This window comes from Leucopleurus acutus (genome assembly GCF_964270905.1).
Source record: "Leucopleurus acutus genome assembly, chromosome: 1".
NCBI classification, from domain to species: Eukaryota; Metazoa; Chordata; class Mammalia; order Artiodactyla; family Delphinidae; genus Leucopleurus; species Leucopleurus acutus.
The window spans coordinates 133873886-133888208 of NC_139142.1; the positions used below are offsets into that span (position 1 = coordinate 133873886).

The 14323-nt window shown below is 44.0% G+C and overlaps 1 protein-coding gene across 2 annotated transcripts in view; it reads right to left on the reverse strand.

Moving 5' to 3' along the window:
- SPG21 (SPG21 abhydrolase domain containing, maspardin) overlaps positions 1–14323 on the reverse strand; it is a 76953-nt gene that overhangs the window by 33028 nt on the left and 29602 nt on the right. The gene's annotated exons all lie outside the window — the stretch shown is intronic.

The window sequence follows — 14323 nt, forward strand, 5'->3', positions numbered from 1 at the left end:
ACCATAACCCTTACCCTATCCCATACCTTAACACTAACCCGTACCCTAACCATAACACATTGTCATTCTCTAACCTTTTCTCTAAACTGTACTCGTTCCCTAACCCTAATCCTTACCCAAACCCATACCCTAATCCTAAGCCATACCTGTTCCCTAACGCTAACCCTAAACCTAAGCCTTACCCCAAACCTTACGCTATTCCATACCCTAATCCTAACCCATATACTAATACTAACCCATACCCTAACACATGCCCTAACCCAAATTCCTTGTTGTATTCTAAAGTATACCCTAAACTGTACCCGTCTCCTAACTCTACCCCTAACTCTAAACCTTACGCGAATCTGTACCCTAATCCCAACCCATACACTAACACATACCCTAACACGTACCCTGACCCTAACCCGTTGTCGTACATAACCTGTAGCCTAAACCGTACCCATTCCCTAACCCTAACGCTAACCCTTACCCTAATCAGTACCCTAATCCTAACGCATATGCTAATACAAACCCTTACCCTAACACGTACCCTAACCAAAACCCATTGTACCCCAAACTGTACCCTAAACCGTACCCGTTCCCTAATCCTAACCTGAACCCTAAACCTTACGCTAACCCGTACCCTCATCGTAACCTGTACACTAATGAATACCCTAACACGTACGCTAACCCCTTGCCATACCCTAACCTGCACCCTAAACAGTACCCGTTCCATAACCCTAACCCTAAACCTTATCCTAACCCGTACCCTAATCCATACACTAACAATAACCCATACCCAACACGTACCATAACCCTAACCCGTTCTCATACACTAACCTGTATCCTAAACCGCACCCGTTCCCTAACCCTAATCCATACCCTAATCATAACCCATACACTAACACTAACCTGTACCCTAAAAAGTACCCTAACCCTAATTAGTTGTCGTAGCCTAACTTGTACCTTAAATTATACTCATTCCCCAACACTAATCCTATCACTATTCCTTACTCTAACCCTTACCCTAATCCTAATCTGTAACACTAACCCATCACTTAACAAGTACCCTAACTCTAACCCGTTTTCGTACCCTAACCAGTACCCTAAACCTTACTGGTTCCCTAACCCTAATCCTTACCCTAACGCTTATCCTAATCCTAACTCATACACTAATACTAACCCTTACACTACCACGTACCCTAACCCGTTGTTGTACCCTAACCTGTACTGTAAACCGTACCAGTTCTCTAACCCTAAACCTAACCAAAACCCTTACCTGATACGTACCCTAATCCTAACCCATACACTATACTAATCGGTACCCATAACATACCCTAAGCCTAACCTGTTGTTGTACCCTAACTTGTACCCTAAACTCTACCCTTTCCCTAATCCTAACCCTTAACCTAATCCTTACCAGAAGCCTTACCCTAACCCATACCCTGACAGTAACCCATACCCTAATACATACCCTAACCCGTTGTCATACCCTATCCTGTACCCTAAACCGTACCCATACCCTAATCCTAACACTAACCCTAATCCTAACCCGTACCTTAACACTAACCCGTACCCTAACACGTACCCTAACCATAACACATTGTCATTCCCTAATCTTTTCTCTAAACTACTCGTTCCCTAACCCATACTCTAATCCTAACCCATACACTAACACTAACCCGTTTCCTAACACGTACCGTAATCCTAACCCGTTGTCATACCCTAACCTGTACCCTAAACCGTACCTGTTCCCTAATGCTAACCATAACCTTACCCTAATACTAATCCGTACACTAACACGTACCCTAACACATACCCTAAACCTAACTCGTTGTAGTACCCTAACCTGTAACCTAAACTGTGCCCATTCCCTAACCCGTATCCTAACACTAACCTGCTGTCATACACTAAACTGTACCCTAAATCGCACCCATGCCCTAATGCGTACCCTAATCCTAAACCGTATACTAACAATGACCCATACCCTAACACATACCATAACTATAACCCATTGTCATATCCTATCCTGTACCCTAAAACGTATACATTCCCTAGTCCTAACACCCTAACCCTTACCCTAACCCGTACAGTAATCCTAACCCATACACTAACACTAACCCGTAACTTAACACGTACCCTAACTCTAACCGGCTTTCATACCCTAACCGGTAACCTAAACCTTACCCGTTTCCTAACCCTAACCTTAACCCTAACCCATACACTAATACTGATCCGTACCCTAACACGTACCCTAAACCGTACCTGTTCCCTAACCCGAACCCTTACCCTAATCCATACCGTAATCCTAACCCATACACTAACCCATACCCTAACACGTACCCTAATCCTAACCCATTGTGGTACCCTAACCTGTACCCTAATCCATACCCGTTCCCTAACACTAGCCCGAACCCGGACCCTAAACCTTACCCTAACGTATACCCCAATCCTAACCCATACACTAACACGAATCCATACCCTAACACGTACCCTAACCTGTTGTCATACCCTATCCTGTACCCTAAAACATACCCGTTCCCCAACCCTAACCCTTACCCTTGACCCTACCGTTACCCGTTCCAATATCCTAACCCGTACCATAACCGTACCCTAACATGTTGTTATACCCTAACCTGTACCCTAAACTGTACCTGTTCTGTAACCCTAAGCCTAACACTCACCCTTATCCTAACCGTCACCCTAACCCATACACTAATAAGCCATACACTAACCCATACCACAACACGTACCCTAACCTGTACCCTAAACCGTATCAGTTCCCTAAACCTAACAATAACCCTTACCCTTACCCGAACCGTACCCTAATCCGAACCCGTACACTAACGCTAATCCGTACCCCAATAAGTATCCTAAGGCTAACCCATTACCGTACCCTAACCTGTACCTAAACCATACCCAATCCCTAACCCTTACCCTTACCGTAACCCATACACTATTCCTAACCTGTACACCAAAACTAACCCATACTTTAAACGGCACCCTAACCCAAACCCTTACCCTAACTCATATGCTAATCCTAACCCATACACTAACACTACCGTGTACCCTAACACGTACCCAAAACCTAACCCTAACCAGTACGCTAAACCACACCCGTTCCCTAAACCTAACTCTAACCCTTACTCTTATTCTAACATATACCCTAATCCTAACCCCTACCCTAACCCTATCCCGTTGTCATACCCTAACCTGTACCCTAAGCCGTACTTGTTCCCTAATCCTTACTCTAAACATAATCCTTACACTAACTTGTACCCTAATCCTAACCCATACGCTAACACTAACCCATACCCTAAAATATACCCTAACCCGTTGTCATACCCTCAACTGTACCCTAAACAGTACCCGATCCCTAACCCTAACTGTACACTAATCGTAAACCGTACACTAACACGTAACCTAACCTTAACCTGTTGTCGTGCCCTAACCTGTATCCTAAAGCATACCCGTTCACTAACCCTAATGCTAACCCTAACCTGCTGTCATACCCTAACCTGTACCCTAAACCGTTCCATAACCCTAACCCTCACCCTTAACCTAACCCTTACCCGTACCCTAAACCATACACTAACACTAACCTATACCATAACACATACCCTAAGCCTAACCCGCCGTCGTACACTAACCTGTACCCTAAACCGTACCCTAATCCTAACCCATATGCTAATACTAACCCTTACCCTAACCAGTACCCTAACCCAAACCCATTGTTGTACCCCAAACTGTACCCTAAACCGTACCCATTCCCTAACCCTAACCTGAACCCTAAACCTTACGCTAACCCGTATCCTCACCCTAAACTGTACACTAACACTAACCCATACCCTAACATGTACACTAACCCTAACCCATTGTCATACCCTAAACCATACCCATTCCCTAAAACTAACCCTAACTCTAACCCTTACCCTAAGCCTTACCTTAACTTTACCCTAATCCTAAGACGTACCCTAACCCTAACACGTTGTCGTACCCTTACCTGTATCCAAACTGTACCCATTCCCTAGCCCTAACCCTAACACGTACCCTAAACCTAACCAGTTGTTGTAAACTAAACTATACCGTAATCCTAACCCATACACTAACACTAATCTGTACCCTAACATGTACTCTAAGCCTAACCCATTGTCACACCCTAACAGTACCCGTACCCTAACCCTAACACTAACCCTAACCTATACTCTAATCCTAGCTCATAAACTAAAACTAACCCATACCCTAAGACATACCGTAACCCATTGTCATAACCTAACCTTTACCCTAAACCATATCCATTCCCTAAACTTAACCATTACCCTATCCCTTACCCTAACTGTACCCTAACCTAACCTGTACACTAACACTAATCCATACCCTAACATGTACCCTAAGCGTAACCCTTTGTCGTACCCTAACCCGTACCCTAAACCATACCCATTCCCTAACCCTAACCCGTACCCTAATCCTAACCATACACCAACACTAACCCTTACCCTAACACGTACCCTAAGCCTACTCCCTTGTTATACCGTAAACTGTACTCTAAACTGTTTCCGTTCCCTAAACCGAACCTTAATCCTAAATCTAATCCTTACTCTAACACTTACCCTAACCGGTACCCTAACCTAAACCGTACCTTAACAGTACCCTAACTCAAACCCGTTTTCGTACCCTAACCTGTACACTAAACCATACCCTTTCCCTATCTATAACCCTAACCCTTACCTTAACCCATACCCTAATCTTAAACCGTACACTAACACTAACCCGTACCCTAACCCTAACACGTTGTCATACCCTAACCTGTACCCTTAACCGTACACGTTCCCTAACCCTAACCTGTACCCAAATCCTAACCCAAACACTCTTACCCTAACACGTACCCTAACCCTAATCCGTTGTCATACCCTAACCTGCACCCTAACCCGTACCCATTCCCTAACCCGTACACTAACACTAAGCCTTACCTTAGCACGTACCCTAACCCTAAACCGTTTTCATACCCTAACCTGTACCCGAAACCGTACCGTTGCCTACCCATAAACCTAACCCTACCCCAACCCGTACCCTAACACTAATCTGTACCCTAACATGTACCCTAACCCATTGACATAACCTTACCTGTACTCTAAACCATACCCGTTCCCTAACCATAACTCTAACAACCCTTACCCTAACCTTACTCCTATCCTAATGCGTACACTAATACTAATCCGTACCCTAACACGTGCCCTAACCCAAACCCGTTGTCATACCCTAACCTGTACCCTACACCATTTGTGTACCCTAGCCCTAACCCTTTCCTTAACCATACCCTAATCCTAACCCATACAGTAACACTAATCGGTACCCTAACCCTAAACTGTCGTGCCCTAACCTGTACCCTAAAGTGTACCCGTTCCCTAACCCTAACCCTAACCTGACCCTAAATGGTGCCCTAATCCTAACCCATACCCTAACACATACCCTAAACCTAACCTGTTGTTCTACCATAATCTGTACCCTAAACCGTAGCCGTTTCCCAACCCTAACCCTTACTCTTACCCTTAATCTTACCATTCCCCGCACCAATATCCTAACCTGTACACTAACCCGTACCCTAACACGTACCCTATTCCTAACCCCTTGTCATTCCCTAACCCTTACCCTAAAGCTTACCCTAACCCGTAGCCTAATCCTAACCCAAACACTAACCAGTACCCTAATCCTAACACATTGTCATACCCTAACCTGTACCCTAAACCATTCCCTAACCATAATCCTAACCCTTACTTTAACGGTACCCTAATCTTACCCCATGCACTAACACTAATCCATACCCTAACAAGTACCCTAAGCCTAACTCGGTGTAGTACCCTAACCTGTACCCTAAACCGTACCCATTCCCTAACCCTTACCCTAAACAGTACCCTAATCCTAACCCATATACTAATATTAACCCTTACTCTAACACGGACCCTAACCCAAACCCACTGTTGTACCCCAAACTGAACCCTAACCCGAACACAAAACCTTACGCTAACCTGTACCCCATCCTAACCTGTACACTAACCCATACCCTAACACGTACGCTAACTCTAACCTGTTGTCATAACCTAACCTGCACCCTAAACCTAACCCATACCCTAAACCTAATCTGTACACTAACACTAACACATACCCTAACCTGTACCCTAAAGCGTACCGATTCCCTAACCCTTACCCTAACTTTACCTTAATCCTAAGACGTACCCTAACCCTAATATGTTTTGGTACCCTTACCTGTACTGAAACCATACCCATTCCCTAGCCCTAACACTAACCATAACCCTTACACTAACCCTTACCCTAACCGTACCCTAATTCTAAACTGTACACTAACACTAGTCCATGCCCTAACGGGTACCCTAAGCCTAAGCCATTGTCGTACCCTAAACCGTACCCGTACCTAACCCTAACACATTCCCTAACCCTTACCTTAACAGTACCCTAATCCTAACCCGTATACTAACATTAATCCGCACCCTAACACATACCCTAAGCCTAACCTGTACCCGAAACATACCCATTCCCTAACCCTAAATCTAATCCTTACCCTAGCCTGTACCCTAATCCTAACCCGTACACTAACACCCATACCTTAACATGTACTCTAACCTGTACCCTAACCCATGCCCGTTCCGTAACCATACGTAACCCTTACCCTAACCCTTAACCTAACCCATACCCTAATCCTAACCTGTACACTAAAACTAACCCATACCCTAACATGTACCCTAGCCCTAACCTGTTGTCGTGCCATAACCTGTACCCTAAACCGTACCTGTTCCCTAACCCTTACCCAAACCTGTACCCTAATCCTAACCCATACACTAACACTAACCCGTACCATAACATGTACCCTAACCTGTTGTCGTACACTAACCTGTACCCTAAACCGTACCCTAATCCTAACCCGTACACTAACACTAGTCGGTACCCTAACACATACCCTAAGCCTAACCCATTGTCATACCCTAACGTGTAACCTAAACCGTACACATTCCCTAACCCATACCCTAATCCTAACCCGTGCACTAAAACTAAGTCATACCTTAACACGTACCCTATCCCTAACCCGTTTTCGTACCCTAAACCGTACCCGTCCCCCAACCCTAACCCGTAACCTAATCCTAACCTATACACTAAAACTAACCCATACCCTAACATGTACCCTAACCCGAACCCGTTGTCATACCCTAACCTGTACCCTAAACCGTTCACGTTCCCTACCCTAACCGTTACCCTAACCCTTCCACTAACCCGTACCAAAATCTAACTGGTACACTAACACTAACCCGTACCATAACACCTACCCTAACCCTAATCCATTGTACCCTAAACTGTAACCTAAGCTGTACCCGTTCCCTAACATTAACGCTAACCTTAACCCAACCCGTACACTAACACCCGTACCCGTTCCCTAACTCTAACCCTTACCCTAACCTAACCCGTACCCTAAACCGTACCCCTTCCCTTACCCTAACCCATACACTAACACTAACCCATACACTAACACTCACCCATACTGTAACATGTACCCTTACCTGTACCGTAAACCGTACCCGTTCTGTAACCCTAACCCTTACCCGAATCCTCACCCCAACCCGTACCCTAATACTAATTCATACACTAACATGTACCCAACAGTACCCTAAACCTAACACGTTGTCGTACCCTAAACTGAGCCCGATCCCTGTTACTCTAACCCATAACCTAATATTAACCTGTACACTAACCCGTACCCTAACACGTACCCTAACCTCTTGTCATACGCTAACCTGCACCCTAAACTGTACCCGTTCCCTAACCCTAACTATAACCCTTACCCTTACCACACCCTGATACTAACCTGTACACTAACACTAATCTGTAACCTAATAAGTACCCTAAGCCTAACTCATTATCTTACCCTAACCTGTACCTAAACTGTACCTGATCCCTAACCCTTACCCTAACCCGTGCACTAATCCTAATCTGAACCCAGACCCTAACCCTAACGTATACCCTAATCCTAACCTGTATACTAACACTAACCCATACCCTAACACGTACCCTAACCGTAAACTGTTGTCATACCCTATCCTGTACCCTAAACCATACCTGTTCCCCAACCCTAACCCTAACCCTTACCGTTATCCATACCAATATCCTAACCCATACCCTAACCCGAACCCTTATCCGTACCAATATCCTAACCCATACCCTAACCCGAACCCTAACACGTTGTCGTACCCTAACCTGTACCCTAAACTGCACCTGTTCTGTAACCCTAACACGTACACTAATCCTAATCTATACAGTAAAACTAACCCGTACTATAACACATACCCTAACCTGTAACCTAAACCTTACCCATTCCCTAACCCTAACCCTTACCCTAACACTTACCCTGACCGTACCCTAATCCTAAACCATACACTAACAGTAAATCTGTACCCCAACATGTACCCTAAGCCATATCCGTTCCCTAACCATAACCCTTACCCTAATGCGTACCCTAATCCTAACACGTATCCTAACTCTAACATGATGTACTAACTTAACTTGTACCTAAACCGTACACGTTCCCTAACCCCAACCCTTACCTAACCCATACCCTAATCCTAACCTGTACACTAACACTAACGTGTACCCTAACTCTAACACGTTGTCATACACTAACCTGTACCCTAAACCGTATCCGTTCAGTAACGTAACCCTAACCCTAAGCCTTATCCTAACCCGTACCCTAATCGTAACCCACATACTAATACTAACCCATACACTAACACATACCCTAACCCATTGTCGTACCATAAATGGTACCCTAAACCATACCCATTCCCTAATCCTCAACCTAACCCTTACCCTAATCCTGACCCGTACACTAAAACTATCCCATATCCTAACACATACCCTAACCCTCACCCGTTGTTGTACCCTAACTTGTACCCTAAACTGTACCCATTCCCTGGCCCTAACCCTAAATTTAATCCTCACCGTAACCCTAACCCGTACCCTAATTGTAACCCATACACTAAAACTAACCCATACCCTAACCCTAACCCATTGTCATACCCTAAGCTGTACCTTAAACCGTACCCGTTCCCTTACCCTAACCCATACACTAACATTAACCCATTCCCTAAAACGTACCCTAATCCTATCCCGTTTTTGTACCCTAACCTGCACCCTAAACTGTACCCATTCTCTAACCCTAACTAAATCCTTATCCTAACCCTTACCCTAACTGGTACCCTAATCCTAGCCCATAAAACAACACTAACCTGTAGCTTAACACGTACCCTAACCTGAACCCTAAACCATAGCAGTTCCCTAACCATAACCCTTACCCTAATCATAACCTGTACACTAACACTAATCTATACCCTAAAACGTACCCTAAACCTAACCAGTTATCATATGCTAACCTGTACCCGTTCCCTAACACTAACCCTTACCCTAACCCTAACTCGTATCCTAATCATAACCAGTACACTAACACTGATGCGTACCCTAACACGTACCCTAAACCGTTGTTGTACCCTAACCTGTACCTTATATGGTACCTGTTCCCTATCCCTATCCCTTATCCTAACCCTTAACGCTAACTCATACCCTAATCCTAACCTGCTCCATAACCCTAACTCTAACCCTCACCCTTACCCTAACCCTTATCCTAACCCATACCGTAATTCTAACCCATACACTAATGCTAACCCTATACCCTAACCCTTACCCTAAGTCGTACCCTAATCCTAACCCGTACACTAACACGTACCCTAATCCTAACCCGTACACTAACACGTACCCTAAACTTAACCCGTTGTCCTACTCTGACCTGTACCCTAAACCATACCCATTCCCTAACCCTAACCTTTATCCTAACTCTTACCCTAACCGTACCCTAATCTAACCAGTACACTAACACTAATCCGTACCCTAAGATGTACCCTAAGCCTAACCCTCTGTTGTACCCTAACCTATATGCTAAGCCGTACCCGTGCCCTAGGCCTAACGCTAACCATAACCCTTACCCTAATCCTTACCCTAACCGTACGTACCCTAATCCTAACCCGTACACTAACACGAATCTGTACCGTAACACGTACCCTAAGCCTAACCTGCTGCAGTACCCTAAAGCGTAACCGTACCCAATGCTAACACTAACCCTAACCCTTAATCTAATCCTCACCGTAACCCACACCATAATCCTAAACAGTAAACTAAAACTAACCCATACCCTAACATGTACCCTAACCCTAAACCGTTGTCATACCCTAACCTGTACCCTAAACCATACCTGTTCCCTAACCCTAACCCTTACCTTATCTGTACCCTAATCCTAACCCCTACAATAACACTAATCCGTTCCCTAACCTTAACCTTACCCTAACCAGTACCCTAACCCATATGCTAATACAAATCCTTACCCTAACCCAAACCCATTGTACCCCAAACTGTACGCTAACCCATACCCTAATCCTAACCTGTACACTAACGAATACCCTAACACGTACAGTAACCCTAACCCGTTGTCGTATCCTAACCTGCATGCTAAACTTTAACCGTTCCCTAACCCTAACCTAACCTGTACCGTAATCCTAATCCGTACACTAACAATAACCCGTACCCTACCTGTTGTCATACACTAACCTGTACCCTAAACCGCACCCATTCCCTAACCCTAAGCCTAACCCTTACCCTAATTATAACCCGTACACTAACACTAACCTGTACCCTAACCCTAATCCTTTGTTGTACCCTAACCTGTATCCTAAACCGTACCTGTTCCCTAACCTTTACCCTAAACAGTACCCTAATCCTAACCCATATACTAATACTAACCCTTACCCTAACACAGACCCTAACCCAAACCCATTGTTGTACCCCAAACTGAACCCTAACCCGAACCCAAAACCTTACGCTAACCCATACCCCTATCCTAACTTGTACACTAACCCATACCCTAACACGCACGCTAACTCTAACCCATTGTCATAACCTAACCTGCACCCTAAACCTTACCAGTTCCCTAACCTTAAACCTAAACCTAACCCATACCCTAAACCTAATCCGTACACTAACATGTACCCTAACACGTACCCAAACCTGTACCCTAAACCGTACCCGTTCCCTAACCCTTACCCTAACTTTACCCTAATCCTAAGACATACTGTAACCCTAATACGTTTTGGTACCCTTACCTGTACCGAAACCATACCCGTTCCCTAGCCCTAACCATAACCCTTACCCTAACCGTACCCTAATCCTAAACCATACACTAACACTAGTCCATACCCTAACGGGTACCCTAAGCCATTGTCGTACCCTAACCTGTACCCTAAACCGTACCTAACCCTTACCCTAACCCTTACCTTAATGGTACCCTAATCCTAACCCGAACACTAACATTAATCCGTACCCTAACACAAACCCTAAGCCTAACCCGTTCTCTAACCCTTACCCTAACCCTTTACCTTAAACAGTACTGCAATCCTAACCCATACACTAAAACTAACCTATACCCTAACACATACCCTAACCCGTTGTCGTATCCTAATCTGTAACCTTAACCATACCCGTTCCCTAACCCTAAAACTAAATCTAATCCTTACCCTAGCCCATACCCTAATCCTAACCCGTACACTAACGCCCATACCTTAACACGTACTCTAACCTGTACCCTAACCCGTGCCCGTTCCGTAACCCTAACCCTCACCCTCACCCTAACCCGTACACTGACACTAATCCATACCCTAACACGTACCCTACGCCTAACCTGTTGTCGTACCCTAACCCTTACCCTTAACCTAACCTGTACCCTAATCCTAACCTGTACACTAAAACTAACCTGTACCCTAACATGTACCCTAGCCCTAACCTGTTGTACCCTAAACCATACCCATTCCCTAACCCTAACCAAAACCCTTACCCGAACTGCACCCTAATCCTAACCTGTACACTAACACTAGTTGGTACCCTAACACATACCCTAAACCTAACCCGTTGTCCTACCCTAACCTGTACCCTAAACCGTACTCATCCCTAACCCTAACACGTATCCTATCCCTAACCCGTTTTCGTACCCTTACCTGTACCCTAAACTGTACCCGTTCCGTAACCCTTACCCTAATCCTTACCCCCCCACACCCGCCATGCATTCCTTTCAACAAACAGACATGGCTGAACCCTTCTAGAGCCCTCTTGCTCATCCCTGGTGACTCTAACTCCAAAGTCAAACATTAATACAGATTTTTTTGCCAAAGGTCTCTTGCACTGTTTAGCGGAAAAAATTCTACCATGAATTTCCTTTGTCCTCAAACATAAGTAAATTAACAGAATATTAATAGCAATCTTTTTTTTTTTTTTTGGCTGAGTTGGGTCTTCGTTGCTGTGTGTGGGCTTTCTCTAGTTGCGGCGAGCGGGAGTTACTCTCTGTTGTGGTGTGTGGCTTCTCATTGCAGTGGCTTCTCTTGTGGAGCACGGGCTCTAGAGCGCAGGCACAGGAGTTGTGGCGCAGGGCTGGGATCTTCCCGGACCAATGATCCAACCCATGTCCCCTGCATTGGCAGGCGGATTCTTAACCATTGAGCCACCAGGGAAGTCCCACGAACAATCATTGAAAATACTAATTTCAAAAAGATCACGAAACCCCAAAAAAACTTATTAATTTAAAAACAGTTATAGGGACTTCCCTGGTGGCACAGTGGTTAAGAATCCGCCTGCCAACGCAGGGACATGGGTTCATGCCCTGGCCTGGGAACATCCCACATGCCGCAGAGCAACTAAGCCCATGCGCCAAAACTACTGAGCCTGTGCTCCGCAACAAGAGAAGCCACCACAATGAGAAGCCCGTGCACCGCAACAAAGAGTAGCCCCCGCTTGCCACAACTAGGCCCGGGCACAACAATGAAGATTCAGTGCAGCCATAAATAAATAAATTTATAAAAAAAAGAAAATTTTATTAAAAAAATTAAAACAGTTATATAAGTAGCATATACTCAGTGAAAAAGAATTCAAAAAAATTTTTTATAGTATAAGATAAGAAGTCTAAACCCTTTTCTGGGGGAGCCACTGTTAGAAGTTTGGAATATATGACTCTAGAATCTTTCACTATTCATACAAATTTATGTTTATGCACGTGCAAAAAATTATTCAAAGTAATTTAAAAGAAACAAAAGAACCCATGAAAATAAAAATAGGTGCATCTCCACCTTGCTAAAACTTGTAGACAGTTTTAAGTGACCATGTATCTAAGTGGTGAACATAACTTTGAAAGGGCAGGCAGAGCAAATGCCCTGTGAGGACCATATATTTCACTGAGAGTACTGAAAAGCCTGCTCTGTGTCATGGTAAATGTTGGAATTATAGTGGAGAATGATAAGTTCTTGTACATGTTTGTAATGGATAATTTCCTGATAAAAATCAGTTCTTAAACATACCATGTTACTTGCATTTAGGAATAAATCCATTATGAGACAGAACAGTTATATGATTAAAATAAAAAGTCAAAGCCACAGTGAGATACCACTTCACATCCATTAGGGTGGCTACTACTACCAAGAAAAACAGAAAATAACAAGTGCTGGAGAGGATATGGAGAAATTGGAAACCTTATGCATTGCTAGTGGGAATGTAAAATGGTACAGCCCCTGTGGAAGACAATAAGGCAGTTCCTCAAAAAGTTAAATATAGAATTACCAAATGTTTCAGCAATTCTACTTCTAGGTATGCACTACCCAAAAGAATTGAAAGCAGGAACTCAAATGGGTATTTGTACACCAATGTTCACAATAGCCAAAAGGTGGAAACAACTCAAATGTGTCAGTAGATGAGAAGATAAACAAAAGGTGGTATATATGTACAATGGAGTATAATTCAACCTTAAAAGGGAATGATACTGTAACATGGATGAACCTTGAAAACATTGTGCTGAGTAAGTGAAACAAGCCAGATACAAAAAGATAATATATGATTCCACTTGTATGAGGTATCTAGAATAGGCAAAGTCATAGAGAAAAGAAGTAAGATAAAGGTTAGTAGTAGGGATTGGGGGCGGGGAATGGGGAATTATTGTTTAATGGGTACAGAGTTTCAGTTTGGGATGATGGGAAGTTCTGGAGATAGATAACAGTGGCAATTGGACCACACTGTGAATGTACTTAATGTCACTGCTCTGTACACTTAAAAGTGATTTAAATGGTGAATTTTGTTATGTATATTTCACTACAATTAAAAAATATATAAGAAGCAAGTTTTTGTGTTAGACTTTATGTGTTTTGTGTTAGACTTGATTCTCTGCACTCACGAGGCACCTTCACTTTACTGCCCAGATTTG